Genomic DNA, 14752 nt, shown 5'->3' with positions numbered 1-14752 from the left:
AGCCTTTCCCACGGCTGGGGCAAGAGCTATGAGGCAGCAATTGCTGCCCTCTGGTGGATTTATTTGTCACTACAGTATGTGCCTTCTGAGGCCTTCCTACAGATTGGGTTTGTAAATGAAAAATGTTCACTTTTTAAATTTTCTTTGAATTCAGATTTAAATAAATTTATGTGTAGGAGCCGGAGCAGTGGTGCGAGTGGTAGGGCAATTGCCTTGCATGTGCTGACCTAGGACGGACCGCAGTTCAATGCCCCGGCAGGAGTCCCACATGATCCCCCAAGCCAGGAGCGATTTCTGAGCGCATAGCCAGGCGTAACCCCTGGCATAACCCCTGAGCGTCACCAGTGTGGTCCCAAAACAAAACAAAACTAAATAAATTCAGATTTAAATAAACATTTGTGCAAAATATCATTTGTTAATGAGGGTTTAATAATAGACACAAAAGGTTGAGCAGAAGGCCAGAGAATGTTGGAAAGAACCAATACCACCATATATCTGCAAAGATTAAGGTTCACGTAAGGTCAGATGTCAGCAGACACCACACAGGAGACTGAAGCTAGGGAGGGTCTCCGGAGAAGAGATGAGTGAGCAAGAAACAGCAGCAGGGGCCCCAGAAACAAAAGCCAGAAAGGAGGAGCTACCAAGTTAGAGATAAGATGGAGGAAGGGAAACAGGGCGCTTGCAGGCTCCCCGGGAGCACCATGACCATTAGTTTTTCAAGCTGGTGTGTTTCTCAGAGCATTAAACAGGCTCACAGCCAGGAACTTCCTCTTAGAAGACTCATTCTGGTTCATTCCAGAAGAGTTCTTCTTTGCCAGGTCAGAGTTCACATACTGAAAGGTGTTGCTTCAAATACTGGTTCTCAGCACCATGAGTGATGTAGAGGACCTGAATGAACAGAAGCCTATGACCCACTCACACAACCCCGATTCCATGTGTTTTCAATTTGTGGACAAGTGCAGCCCATATATCCATCAGTTTTTCTCCCATCTGGCCCTACCTGGTATCTGAATACTGGGGGCTGGGGAGAAAGGAATTCTAAATTCAGGCCCTGGATTGGAGCTTCCCAAGGGCAGAAGCAGTGTCCAGAGTCGAGCTGTAGTAGTACAGCTGTTAGGGTGTTTGCCTTGCACATGACCAACCCAGGTTTGATTCCTACATCCCCTATCATTCCTCAAGCACTGCTTGGAGTAATCCCTGAGTGCAGAGCCAATAGCAATCCATGAGCATCACCAAGTGTGGCTCAAATATGAAGGAGAATCAGCAGCAGCAGCAGCATCTACCCCTTCTCTGCTCCTAGCCCCTGCTCAGGGATGTCACATCAGATATCAGGCAACCAATGACCTATATTCAGTTGGGAGGGATAATTAAACCCTTTCCTGAAGGGAAAGAATTTCAGGGTAACAGTCTTCTACAGCTGCCTACGATTTTTCCAGTTTTAGGTCAGGGGAGATAACTCAAAGAGCTGAAGTACATGCTCTGCATGAGATAACTGTGGGTTTCATCCCCAACACCACATTAAGCAAACAAACAAATAAGGACTTTTCTGAGGCTGGAGAGATAGCACAGTGAAGGTGGTTCAACACCTGGCATCCCATATGGTCCCCTGAGCCTGCCAGGAGAGATTTCTGAGCCCAGAACTAGGAGTAACTCCTGAGAACAGCTGGATATTATCCCCCCTTCCCTGAATAAAAAAGACTTTGCCAGCTGAGCACCCAAGGTTCCACACTCCAAGAAATCCCTCATTTCAAAGCACATAAGGTAGTTTGTCACTACTGGGTCCCTTGTATGTCTGTTTATATGTGTCTGTGTGTGTGTGTGTGTTTAGTTTTGGGGCCACACCCGGCAATACTCGGGTTACTCCTGGCTCTGCGCTCAGAAATCGCTCCTGACAGGCTCAAGGGACCATATGGGAAGCCGGGAATCAAACTCAGGTAAGTCCTGGGTCAGCTATGTGCAAAGCAAAGCCATCACTCTGGCCCCCCTTGGTGTGTCTCTGACTTTCTCGGCTCATCTATTCCTGGGCTTCCTCTCACCAAGGCTTGGTGGATCATATGGGATGCTGGGGGATCAAACCGTGGTACGTCCTAGACTAGTGTGCGCAAGGCAGACACCTTATGGCTTGCACCACCGCTCTGGCCCCAATGCCAGGAGTGATTTCTGAGCAAAGAGCCAGGAGTGCCCTCTGAGCATTGGGTGTGGCCAAAAAACAAAAAACAAAAAGAAAAAAAGAAAATTCAGAAGCAGGCCCAGAGATGTAGTACAGAGGTTAAGGCATTTGCCTTACATAATGACTGTCCTGGTGCCACATATAGATCCCTGAGGAAGGAGACAAGAGTAAGTCCTAAGCATAGCCAGGTTTGACCCAAACTCCACAGAGAAAAGAGAAAGAGAGAGAGACAGAGAGAGACAGAGACAGAGACAAAGAGACAGACAGAGAGGAGGAGAAGAAGAAGAAGAAGAAGAAGAAGAAGAAGAAGAAGAAGAAGAAGAAGAAGAAGAAGGAAGAAGAAGAAGAAGAAGAAGAAGAAGAAAGAAGAAGAAGAAGAAGAAGAAGAAGAAGAAGAAGAAGAAGAAGAAGAAGAAGAAGAAGAAGAAGAAGAAGAAGAAGAAGAAGAAGAAGAAGAAGAAGAAGAAGAAGAAGAAGAAGAAGAAGAAGAAGAAGAAGAAGAAAAATAAGCATAGGAACAAGGGCCCGGAGAGATAGCACAGCGGCGTTTGCCTTGCAAGCAGCCGATCCAGGACCAAAGGTGGTTGGTTCGAATCCCGGTGTCCCATATGGTCCCCCGTGCCTGCCAGGAGCTATTTCTGAGCAGACAGCCAGGAGTAACTCCTGAGCACCGCCGGGTGTGACCCAAAAAAAAAAAAAAAAAACAAAAAAAAAGCATAGGAACAAATGAATGAAGGAAAAGGGAAGGAAAGGGGAAAAAGGAATGAAGGCAGAAGAGATATTACCACAGATAGGGCACAAGTCTTGCACAGTCAACCTGGGTTAGATCCTCTGCACTCAATTTTTTTGTTTTGTTTTGTTTTTTGTTTTTGGGCCACACCCGGCAGTGCTCAGGGGTTACTCCTGGCTGTCTGCTCAGAAATAGCTCCTGGCAGGCACGGGGGACCATATGGGACACCTGGATTCGAACCAATCACCTTTGGTCCTGGATGGGCTGCTTGCAAGGCAAACACCGCTGTGCTATCTCTCCGGACCTCTGCACTCAATTTGGTCCCTGGAGCACAACCAGGAGTGATTCTTGAGTGAAGATTCAGGAGTAACCCCTGAGTACTGCTAGGTGTGAAACACACACCCCAAAAAAAAAGCAGGATAGAAAGGAAAAAGCAAATATATTTTGGGGTGGTAGGGAGACACCTAGAGGTGTGAGGACCATACTATCTCAGGCGCCAATGGGAAAAAAAAAATCTTCACTCAACAACTAAGTAAGATTCTACTTGGAAAAGAGAACAGGTAAGGTAAAAGTAGCCAGCCCCCTCAGTCCGGGGAAGGTTTCGACTCCTCTGCAGGGAACGGAGGAGAGTTCAATGCTTTGGTGGCCTTGGGGCCCAGAGCAAATATTCCTGCATTGCTCTCACGGTAAAAAGGAGTTCCCCAAAACACAAATCAATGGACGCCCCTCGGAGAGGCCGAGCCCGGAGCCTTTCTCCCAGAAGCCCAAGAGCTCGGCCCAAGGACAGTCAGAGATGGTTATAAAGGCAAAAAGTCAAATCAAATCAGAAAATGAGGACAACGGGGAAGAGGGTGCGATCAGGTAAGCAAGTTGGGGAAGCCAAATAAGCTCGTTAATAGAGAAGACGCTTATGGCCGGGAAGATCAATTGGCTGTGGGAAGGGGGAGCCTGTCTCGCCGACCGCCTCCCCCGGAGGCTCCCTGGACCGAGGAGGCGCCTCAAACGTCAACTCGAGGGACTGGGGGGCGGTCCGGCCTCCTGGACACGCCCTCTGATGGGCGGGGCATGCAATTTGAACGGCCGCGCGGGTGGGGGCCTGGACGCGAGCGTGGCCGGTTCCGCGCTCGGGACGTGGAGGCCGGAGGATGGCGTGAGGCGTGCGGGGGGCGGTGCGGGGGGAGCGCGAGGGGCGGCGGGGCGGGGCGGGGCGGGTGGGAGGGGGGCAAAGGCGCAGGCGGCTCACCGTGAGCTGAACCGGGGCGGCGCGGGCAAGGCTGGGGCGCCAAGGAACATCCGAGCATCGCTTCTCGGCCTTTTGGCTAAGATCAAGTGTAGTATCTGTTCTTATCAGTTTAATATCTGATACGTCCTCTATCCGAGGACAATATATTAAATGGATTTTTGGAGCTGGGAGTCGGAAGAGGAGCTTGCTCCGTCCGCTCCGCGCATCGACCCGGTATTGCAGTATCTTCGGGAACGGTGCACCCCTCTCGGGGGTTAAAATCAAGGTCACAAAGGAAGAACTTAAGAGATTCTCGGGTGTCAGTATCTTCTATTACCTTTCAGTATGTCCACTTTTACAAGGGCCGTGTTTTTTCCTGGTTGGAGGATAAAATTTCCTTTTGTATGGTTGACACCTGGTGGCTCTCACCAGGCCCCTACTGTCAGAAGTCACGTCTACCAGGTTCAGAGAACTATATAGGGATTCAAACCACCGCCCTTATACTTCGTGCTATCTCTTTGTTCCCGGGAGTTGTTCCTTATAACTGTGGTTTATATGTATATATGCAGAGATCTGGGCCCGTAGCGGCAGCTAATGACGGCGAGCAGGGCATTCTCCCTCCCAAGCGGCCCACGAGCTCTATCCCTGGCATCCCTCTGTGATTCCCCAAGCCTGAGAGAAGCGATTTCTAAGAGCAGAGCCAGGAATAATCCCCAAGACATGGGGAAATTAAAAAAAGTCACTGCTGGGGCCGGAGAGATAGCATGGAGGTAAGGCATTTTTGCCTTTCATGCAGAAGGTCATCGGTTCGAATCCTGGCGTTCCATATGGTCCCCCGGGCCTGCCAGAGCAATTTCTGAGCATGGAGCCAGTAGTAGCCCCTGAGCACTGCCGGGTGTGACCCAAAACACACACACACACACAGTCACTGCAGAGATCCAGAGGTGCGGGATCTATGGACTGGGCTTTTTGTTATTTTTTGGTTGTTGTTTTTTGGTTTTTTGTTTGTTTGTTTGTTTTGTTTTGTTTTGTTTTTGGTTAGGGTTAAGGAAATGCAGACACGTGTATCATCTCTGGACCCCCTGCATGAGACATCCTTAATAAAAATTCTTCATGTAATTATTTTCCATAACCTGCCTGCTTCTTTATTTTTTTGGAGAGGTGAGCCCTACCTGGTAGAGTTTATTAGGGAGCTATTCCTAGGTTTTTTTTTTAATTGTTAACAACTTTATTGTTCCACTGGTGCAAAAACAAAGATCAAAACAAAAATAATATTGTATGATGCAATTATCCCTAAATTTACAAAGTTATATATAAATTATAAAGATCACAAATTTTCTAATTTAATCTACTTAGAACAAACTATTTGATAAATAGGTCCAGAGGACAACATAGAATTCTTAATGATTGCTGAGTCCAAATATGCAAAATATAGTTCCTCGTTTGACCATGGTACTTTACAATTCTCAAACATGCATTAATAGTCCAATTTTAGGGAAAATATTACACATAGTCTTCTCCTGCATTTCTGTGAAAAACCGAAGCTGAATTTCATGTACAGTATTCATTTTCTCGAAATTAATCTCAAATTAGACTAGAGAACAAAGAAGACTGATACTTTTGGGTTAGTTCCCAAGTAATGAAGAAAATTATACAAGATGTAGAAAACAGAAAGAGAAAGGAAAATTTCATTAGTAGCCAAGTGAATTTTTTTGGTGTGTATTTTTGTTTTGTTTTAAAGTGATCACGGGAATTTTATTTTATTTTATTTTATTTGGTTTTTGGGCCACACCCTGAGGTGCTCAGAGGTTACTCCTGGCTGTCTGCTCAGAAATAGCTCCTGGCAGGCACAGGGGACCACATGGGACACCGGGATTCGAACCAACCACCTTTGGTCCTGGATCGGCTGCTTGCAAGGCAAACACCGATGTGCTATCTCTCCGGGCCGATCACAGGAATTTTAAACTTTAGACCAATCATGCTACTTGGGGTGATCAGACAGACCCGAACACTTATAAAGTGAGTAACTTTATTGAGGTCCTGAAGGTGAGTGTCCGAAGGTGCTGGATTAACACATCACAGGTAAGAAACAGGAAACCTACCTCAGCATTTATTCCTAGTTTTTTACATGGATCAAGCCCTGGTGGTGTTAAGCAGACATATACAGTGCAAGAGATTCTGGATCAAAAGGAATGCAAAACAAAAATCATAGACTGTACCAGGGGTACTCCTGGTGGGCTCAGACAGATTTTATATGAGACTATATATGTATATGTATACATGTGAGGGGAGGTCGAACCCCTTGCTGATGGTCTGCGAGTCCAAAAATAACTCCCAGAAAGATAAATTAAATCCCATTCTTCCGTCCCCCCTTTTGGGGGAGACCTTGGTAATAATATCCAGAGTAAATAATCAACAAAGGCTAAAGATTAGGGGACCAAAGGTTCAACAAAAAGAGTTTTTTGTCAGTTGCAGCCAGCTCTGGCAAAAAGCCCCTTACGCCTCCCCAACAAGCTATTTTATTCTTTCCTTAATCGCCCCACCTGGAAGATCCAGGTGGGACGACAGGCAAAAACAATATTACAAAAAATACACAACATATACATACCCTTATGGCCAGGAAGAACAATTGGCTTGTGATTAAGGGGGACAGTCACAATTAGGAGTAGTGATGCCAGCAATGGAACAGTTGTTTTAGGGCTGGCTGTCCTTTTTTGTTTGGTTGGTTTGGTTTGGTCTTTGGTTTTGGGGGACACACCCAGCAGCTTTCAGGGGTTACTCTTAGCAGGCTGGGTGGGGGTCATATGGGATGCCAGAGATCGAACAGCCACGGGCAAGGCAAACGCCCTACCCTCTGTGCTGTTGCTCGGGCCCAGGACTGTCCATGTTAATGGGCTACACCAGCCCCTTGGGCGGTCCCTTGCCGAGAACAGGCTAGGAGAGGACAAAGATGGAAGTCCCGAGGTCGGGGGACTCGTCGCCCCTCTGCACTCGGGGTCAGACTTCGATGCAGCACCCTGGATGGAGCCCAGAGGCCTCTTCGTTGGCTTCCCGGTGCAATCAGAGACCTGCGCACCGTCTAGTGAAGCCCCGCAGCAAACGGTCCGAAGCAGCAGCCGGCGGGCCGACCGGCCGACCTGTGGGGTTTATTTACACTCACACTGGGGTCGCCGTAGCAGTCGGATGGGGTCGGATCGCTGACCCGCAAATGGTGCAAGCCACAGGATTGGCCCAAAGGATGAAGGGGCGGGGCATGCAAATTGCACGGGCCGCGCGGGGGTGGGTGGGGTCTGGACGCGAGCGTGGCCGGTTCCGCGCTCGGGACACGGAGGCCGGAGGATGGCGCGAGGCGTGCGGGGGGTGGTGCGGGGGGAACACGAGGGGCGGCGGGACGGGGCGGTGGGGGCAAAGGCGCAGGCGGCTCACCGTGAGCTGAACCGGGGCGGCGCGGGCAGGGCCGGGGCGCGGGACAGTGAGTGAGCATCGCTTCTCGGCCTTTTGGCTAAGATCAAGTGTAGTATCTGTTCTTTTTTTTTTTTTTTTTTTTTTTTTAAATTTTTATTTTTAATTATGAGAACAAGGGTGCAAAGTAAGAGGACAAGGTAAAGTTACAGTGGAAGGACAATCACCCATAACATAATTCTCAGAAGTCCCCTTGCTGATATATTAACTTTGAAATTTCAGCCAAAGAACATTAAGATAAATAACACAGAATCCATGTACAATTACTTTGTCCCTCAAGTCCCCAGATTGTAATACATTATAATATTTCTTAACAGTACACAAGGCAATCTAAAGCCATAAAACTTACGTAACTCCTTAAACATTACAGGCATAGTATTTTCTTACATTTCCATATACATGCATATTAGCTTAAGTTAACCTCAAATTTTAAGTGAGTTCTTTTTAAGGATTAGAGTTAAAGGAGCACAGTAAGAATGGTGTTAGAGTGGCAATTGTTGTTTGCATAGGCTCACCAAAATATGAGGAACATGGAAAGAAATAACCTTGGCCTAAGTACAAAGAGACCAGACCCCTGAAGTTTCCTGGCACAAGACCAAGTCTAGGCTCCAAGCAAGCTAGATCGTCCAATCCAATACATTGTCTGTAGTGCCAACACACTTTTATTTTTCACACAGTCTCTGTTGTTGGTATCATGTTTCTGTATTAAAGATCCTGGAATCTGCATATCTTACATTGAAGTCAGGACGTGGAGCATCCTCTCCTTTCACCTCACAATCAAAGGGCAATGCAGGGAGCCCTGTCCTGTAAGCCGGTCGTTGTTGTTGTTAAGTCTTCTCAGTGTTAAGGGAAGTCTCTTTTGAGCAGGTCGAAGTCTGAGCAGTGTAGGTCTTCCATGGTAGAGGATTGCTTCCAAGTGATGTTATAGACCAGCCTGGATGTTTCGTGGATGGCTTTCCTGGTTCAGGGGAGAATGGAATATGCCCTTTCTTCTGACGTCTGTGCCAGGTCGTTATGTCAATGTTCAGGGTGTAAGGTCCCTTTGCACTACAAGGTTTGTGTGTTCTAATCTCTATTAGATAGGATCTTATTTGTATTTATACTATTTTCCCATTTTAATGTGCCTATGCAAATAAGAAGCAATGCCACATGGTGTTATTGGCGCGTATGGGGGCCATAAGAACAATTACAATGATTCCATTGACATGATTCAATCATAAGCATTAAACTGGGGGACTCTTCCACCAAAATTCCTTGTTAAACAGCTCAAAAAGAGAACATAAAAAGTGGTTAGAATCATCACTATATAAGACAACATTTAGTAAGAATTATAGCTGTCAGAGAAAAAACACAAAATATTCTAAAGAAATACGTGTCCATTTTATGTATCTTGAAACAGTTTGGGGTTGTCATACACAATGCACAGCTTTGGACTGTGATTACGATTCTACACTACTGAAGTTAAAAAGAGAAAACTAGATTAGTGATGTTTGAGAAGGGGTTAGAGAGTTAAGGAGTGAAAAAGAGCTTTGTAGGGGTGTGGGAAAGGGGAGAATACAAAATAAACATTCTGTGTACGGAAAACATAACATAAGAATAAGGGATATTCTGAATACATGAAATACATGAAGTACGCGCGGGGGCGTAAGCCCCCGCGCGGTTCTGTAGTTTTTGGATGCCTAGGGAGGAATTTCTCACCCCCTCCCCCCAAGGCCCGATTAACCAGGCGTGGCCCTGAAGACCCGCCTGGTGTAGGGGGAATCATGCTCTCCTGGACAAAGTGGTCAGCCCAGGGTCCTATGGCTAGCTGTCCTGCCCAGAGCCCCCATCATACCAGTCAAAAGCCCACGAAATCCTGGCATGTGGAGTGTTCTGGTCCCAGCCGAGCCTCTGTGGTTTTTGGATGCCTAGGAAGGATTTCTCACCCCCTCCCCCCAGGGCCCGATTAACCAGGCGTGGCCCTGAAGACCCGCCTGGTGTGGGGGAATCTTGTTCCCCTGGACTAAGTGGTCAGCCCAGGGGTCCTATGGCTAGCTGTCCTGCCCAGAGCCCCCAACATACCAGGCAAACACACCAAGAAATCCTGGCATTCGGAGTGTTCTGGGCCCAGCCAAGGCTCTGCAGTTTTTGGATGCCTAGGGAGGAATTTCTCACCCCCTCCCCCCAAGGCCCGATTAACCGGGCGTGGCCCTGAAGACCCGCCTGGTGTGGGGGGGAATCATGCTCTCCTGGACAAAGTGGTCAGCCCAGGGTCCTATGGCTAGCTGTCCTGCCCAGAGCCCCCATCATACCAGTCAAAAGCCCACGAAATCCTGGCATGTGGAGTGTTCTGGTCCCAGCCGAGCCTCTGTGGTTTTTGGATGCCTAGGAAGGATTTCTCACCCCCTCCCCCCAGGGCCCGATTAACCAGGCGTGGCCCTGAAGACCCGCCTGGTGTGGGGGAATCTTGTTCCCCTGGACTAAGTGGTCAGCCCAGGGGTCCTATGGCTAGCTGTCCTGCCCAGAGCCCCCAACATACCAGGCAAACACACCAAGAAATCCTGGCATTCGGAGTGTTCTGGGCCCAGCCAAGGCTCTGCAGTTTTTGGATGCCTAGGGAGGAATTTCTCACCCCCTCCCCCCAAGGCCCGATTAACCAGGCGTGGCCCTGAAGACCCGCCTGGTGTGGGGGGAATCATGCTCTCCTGGACAAAGTGGTCAGCCCAGGGTCCTATGGCTAGCTGTCCTGCCCAGAGCCCCCATCATACCAGTCAAAAGCCCACGAAATCCTGGCATGTGGAGTGTTCTGGTCCCAGCCGAGCCTCTGTGGTTTTTGGATGCCTAGGAAGGATTTCTCACCCCCTCCCCCCAGGGCCCGATTAACCAGGCGTGGCCCTGAAGACCCGCCTGGTGTGGGGGAATCTTGTTCCCCTGGACTAAGTGGTCAGCCCAGGGGTCCTATGGCTAGCTGTCCTGCCCAGAGCCCCCAACATACCAGGCAAACACACCAAGAAATCCTGGCATTCGGAGTGTTCTGGGCCCAGCCAAGGCTCTGCAGTTTTTGGATGCCTAGGGAGGAATTTCTCACCCCCTCCCCCCAAGGCCCGATTAACCAGGCGTGGCCCTGAAGACCCGCCTGGTGTGGGGGGAATCATGCTCTCCTGGACAAAGTGGTCAGCCCAGGGTCCTATGGCTAGCTGTCCTGCCCAGAGCCCCCATCATACCAGTCAAAAGCCCACGAAATCCTGGCATGTGGAGTGTTCTGGTCCCAGCCGAGCCTCTGTGGTTTTTGGATGCCTAGGAAGGATTTCTCACCCCCTCCCCCCAGGGCCCGATTAACCAGGCGTGGCCCTGAAGACCCGCCTGGTGTGGGGGAATCTTGTTCCCCTGGACTAAGTGGTCAGCCCAGGGGTCCTATGGCTAGCTGTCCTGCCCAGAGCCCCCAACATACCAGGCAAACACACCAAGAAATCCTGGCATTCGGAGTGTTCTGGGCCCAGCCAAGGCTCTGCAGTTTTTGGATGCCTAGGGAGGAATTTCTCACCCCCTCCCCCCAAGGCCCGATTAACCAGGCGTGGCCCTGAAGACCCGCCTGGTGTGGGGGGAATCATGCTCTCCTGGACAAAGTGGTCAGCCCAGGGTCCTATGGCTAGCTGTCCTGCCCAGAGCCCCCATCATACCAGTCAAAAGCCCACGAAATCCTGGCATGTGGAGTGTTCTGGTCCCAGCCGAGCCTCTGTGGTTTTTGGATGCCTAGGAAGGATTTCTCACCCCCTCCCCCCAGGGCCCGATTAACCAGGCGTGGCCCTGAAGACCCGCCTGGTGTGGGGGAATCTTGTTCCCCTGGACTAAGTGGTCAGCCCAGGGGTCCTATGGCTAGCTGTCCTGCCCAGAGCCCCCAACATACCAGGCAAACACACCAAGAAATCCTGGCATTCGGAGTGTTCTGGGCCCAGCCAAGGCTCTGCAGTTTTTGGATGCCTAGGGAGGAATTTCTCACCCCCTCCCCCCAAGGCCCGATTAACCAGGCGTGGCCCTGAAGACCCGCCTGGTGTGGGGGGAATCATGCTCTCCTGGACAAAGTGGTCAGCCCAGGGTCCTATGGCTAGCTGTCCTGCCCAGAGCCCCCATCATACCAGTCAAAAGCCCACGAAATCCTGGCATGTGGAGTGTTCTGGTCCCAGCCGAGCCTCTGTGGTTTTTGGATGCCTAGGAAGGATTTCTCACCCCCTCCCCCCAGGGCCCGATTAACCAGGCGTGGCCCTGAAGACCCGCCTGGTGTGGGGGAATCTTGTTCCCCTGGACTAAGTGGTCAGCCCAGGGGTCCTATGGCTAGCTGTCCTGCCCAGAGCCCCCAACATACCAGGCAAACACACCAAGAAATCCTGGCATTCGGAGTGTTCTGGGCCCAGCCAAGGCTCTGCAGTTTTTGAATGCCTAGGGAGGAATTTCTCACCCCCTCCCCCCAAGGCCCGATTAACCAGGCGTGGCCCTGAAGACCCGCCTGGTGTGGGGGGAATCATGCTCTCCTGGACAAAGTGGTCAGCCCAGGGTCCTATGGCTAGCTGTCCTGCCCAGAGCCCCCATCATACCAGTCAAAAGCCCACGAAATCCTGGCATGTGGAGTGTTCTGGTCCCAGCCGAGCCTCTGTGGTTTTTGGATGCCTAGGAAGGATTTCTCACCCCCTCCCCCCAGGGCCCGATTAACCAGGCGTGGCCCTGAAGACCCGCCTGGTGTGGGGGAATCTTGTTCCCCTGGACTAAGTGGTCAGCCCAGGGGTCCTATGGCTAGCTGTCCTGCCCAGAGCCCCCAACATACCAGGCAAACACACCAAGAAATCCTGGCATTCGGAGTGTTCTGGGCCCAGCCAAGGCTCTGCAGTTTTTGGATGCCTAGGGAGGAATTTCTCACCCCCTCCCCCCAAGGCCCGATTAACCAGGCGTGGCCCTGAAGACCCGCCTGGTGTGGGGGGAATCATGCTCTCCTGGACAAAGTGGTCAGCCCAGGGTCCTATGGCTAGCTGTCCTGCCCAGAGCCCCCATCATACCAGTCAAAAGCCCACGAAATCCTGGCATGTGGAGTGTTCTGGTCCCAGCCGAGCCTCTGTGGTTTTTGGATGCCTAGGAAGGATTTCTCACCCCCTCCCCCCAGGGCCCGATTAACCAGGCGTGGCCCTGAAGACCCGCCTGGTGTGGGGGAATCTTGTTCCCCTGGACTAAGTGGTCAGCCCAGGGGTCCTATGGCTAGCTGTCCTGCCCAGAGCCCCCAACATACCAGGCAAACACACCAAGAAATCCTGGCATTCGGAGTGTTCTGGGCCCAGCCAAGGCTCTGCAGTTTTTGGATGCCTAGGGAGGAATTTCTCACCCCCTCCCCCCAAGGCCCGATTAACCAGGCGTGGCCCTGAAGACCCGCCTGGTGTGGGGGGAATCATGCTCTCCTGGACAAAGTGGTCAGCCCAGGGTCCTATGGCTAGCTGTCCTGCCCAGAGCCCCCATCATACCAGTCAAAAGCCCACGAAATCCTGGCATGTGGAGTGTTCTGGTCCCAGCCGAGCCTCTGTGGTTTTTGGATGCCTAGGAAGGATTTCTCACCCCCTCCCCCCAGGGCCCGATTAACCAGGCGTGGCCCTGAAGACCCGCCTGGTGTGGGGGAATCTTGTTCCCCTGGACTAAGTGGTCAGCCCAGGGGTCCTATGGCTAGCTGTCCTGCCCAGAGCCCCCAACATACCAGGCAAACACACCAAGAAATCCTGGCATTCGGAGTGTTCTGGGCCCAGCCAAGGCTCTGTAGTTTTTGGATGCCTAGGGAGGAATTTCTCACCCCCCTCCCCCCAAGGCCCGATTAACCAGGCGTGGCCCTGAAGACCCGCCTGGTGTGGGGGGAATCATGCTCTCCTGGACAAAGTGGTCAGCCCAGGGTCCTATGGCTAGCTGTCCTGCCCAGAGCCCCCATCATACCAGTCAAAAGCCCACGAAATCCTGGCATGTGGAGTGTTCTGGTCCCAGCCCGTAGTATCTGTTCTTATCAGTTTAATATCTGATACGTCCTCTATCCGAGGACAATATATTAAATGGATTTTTGGAGCTGGGAGTCGGAAGAGGAGCTTGCTCCGTCCGCTCCGCGCATCGACCCGGTATTGCAGTACCTCCGGGAACGGTGCACCCCCTCCTCGGGGAAATAAACTTTTTCAAGAAAAGACCTAAAGCTTCACAGTCTACTTCTTAGAATTTATTACTCTTTCTGCGTTTCCACTTTAATTGACAAACAGCCCTTCTATCAATTTTTTTTCCTTGGGCACCGGAAATGAGGGGAGGTGCACCGTGTGTTTGTGTGTGTGTGTGTGTGGTTTTAGGTCACACCTGGCAGTGCTCAGGGGTTACTCCTGGCTCCATGCTCAGAAGTTGCTCCTGGCAGGCACGGGGGACTATATGGGACGTCGGGATTCGAACCGATGACCTTCTGCATAAAAGGCAAAACACCTTACCTCCAATGGAGATGGGGGACTGTAGAGTTTGGTGTCCTGAAAGGAGACGGTTCCAAAACCTACCAATGTATCTGGACCTGGCAACCTGGCAGAGTGGCACTGAAAGGTAGCTGATATGCTCCCAATTCTGCAAATTCACTCACCAGGCCTGCCTCACTCCTTGGTGGCAGAGGTCCTCTCAGGTAGAAAGGAAGCAGGCAGTGAAGACGAGAGAGCTGAAGACCCTGAGCATGGTCCCAGACAACGACAACCACTGCCTTTCTTAGTAAGCGATTTGTGCAAGGACATTAGCCCCCAACCTAAGCACTTACTGAGGTCACCTATGGGGTAGAAGCCAATGAGACTGCCCCATTAGATGGGGACCAAAAGCAAGGAGAGGAAGCAGGTCCCTACCACTGAGATTCTGGCCCAAATACTGAAGGCCTCAGCACCCTACCACAGAAAGTAAAGGTGACAATGAAGAAACCAAGCCCAGCCAAAACCCAATTGAGAAGCTGCTTTCAAAACCTCCTGCACCTGGGTCATTTCCGAAAAATTAACTTTCTGCTAGGTTACTCTTGATCCTATTTGCATCGGTCACTATATTGTTGGTTAAGATGTGTGTTCTGGGGCCCGGAGAGATAGCACAGCGGCGTTTGCCTTGCAAGCAGCCGATCCAGGACCAAAGGTGGTTGGTTCGAATCCCGGTGTCTAGCCAAGGA

At 50.8% G+C, this 14752-nt stretch overlaps 2 non-coding genes and 1 pseudogene across 2 annotated transcripts; all 3 read left to right on the top strand.

Moving 5' to 3' along the window:
- Window positions 1–4199: 4199 nt before the first annotated feature.
- Window positions 4200–4390, top strand: LOC126033658 (U2 spliceosomal RNA). Its single transcript, XR_007504480.1, has one exon. It is a non-coding gene; the product is annotated as a U2 spliceosomal RNA (small nuclear RNA).
- Window positions 4391–7604: 3214 nt separating this feature from the next.
- Window positions 7605–7760, top strand: LOC125994892 (uncharacterized; annotated as a pseudogene).
- Window positions 7761–13541: 5781 nt separating this feature from the next.
- Window positions 13542–13734, top strand: LOC125994788 (U2 spliceosomal RNA). Its single transcript, XR_007490685.1, has one exon. It is a non-coding gene; the product is annotated as a U2 spliceosomal RNA (small nuclear RNA).
- The last annotated feature ends 1018 nt before the right edge of the window (window positions 13735–14752 follow it).

Source organism: Suncus etruscus, chromosome 1 (assembly GCF_024139225.1).
Source record: "Suncus etruscus isolate mSunEtr1 chromosome 1, mSunEtr1.pri.cur, whole genome shotgun sequence".
Taxonomy (NCBI): domain Eukaryota; kingdom Metazoa; phylum Chordata; class Mammalia; order Eulipotyphla; family Soricidae; genus Suncus; species Suncus etruscus.
Note: the sequence above shows the minus strand (reverse complement) of the source record. Positions and strands in the feature narration are given on the sequence as shown.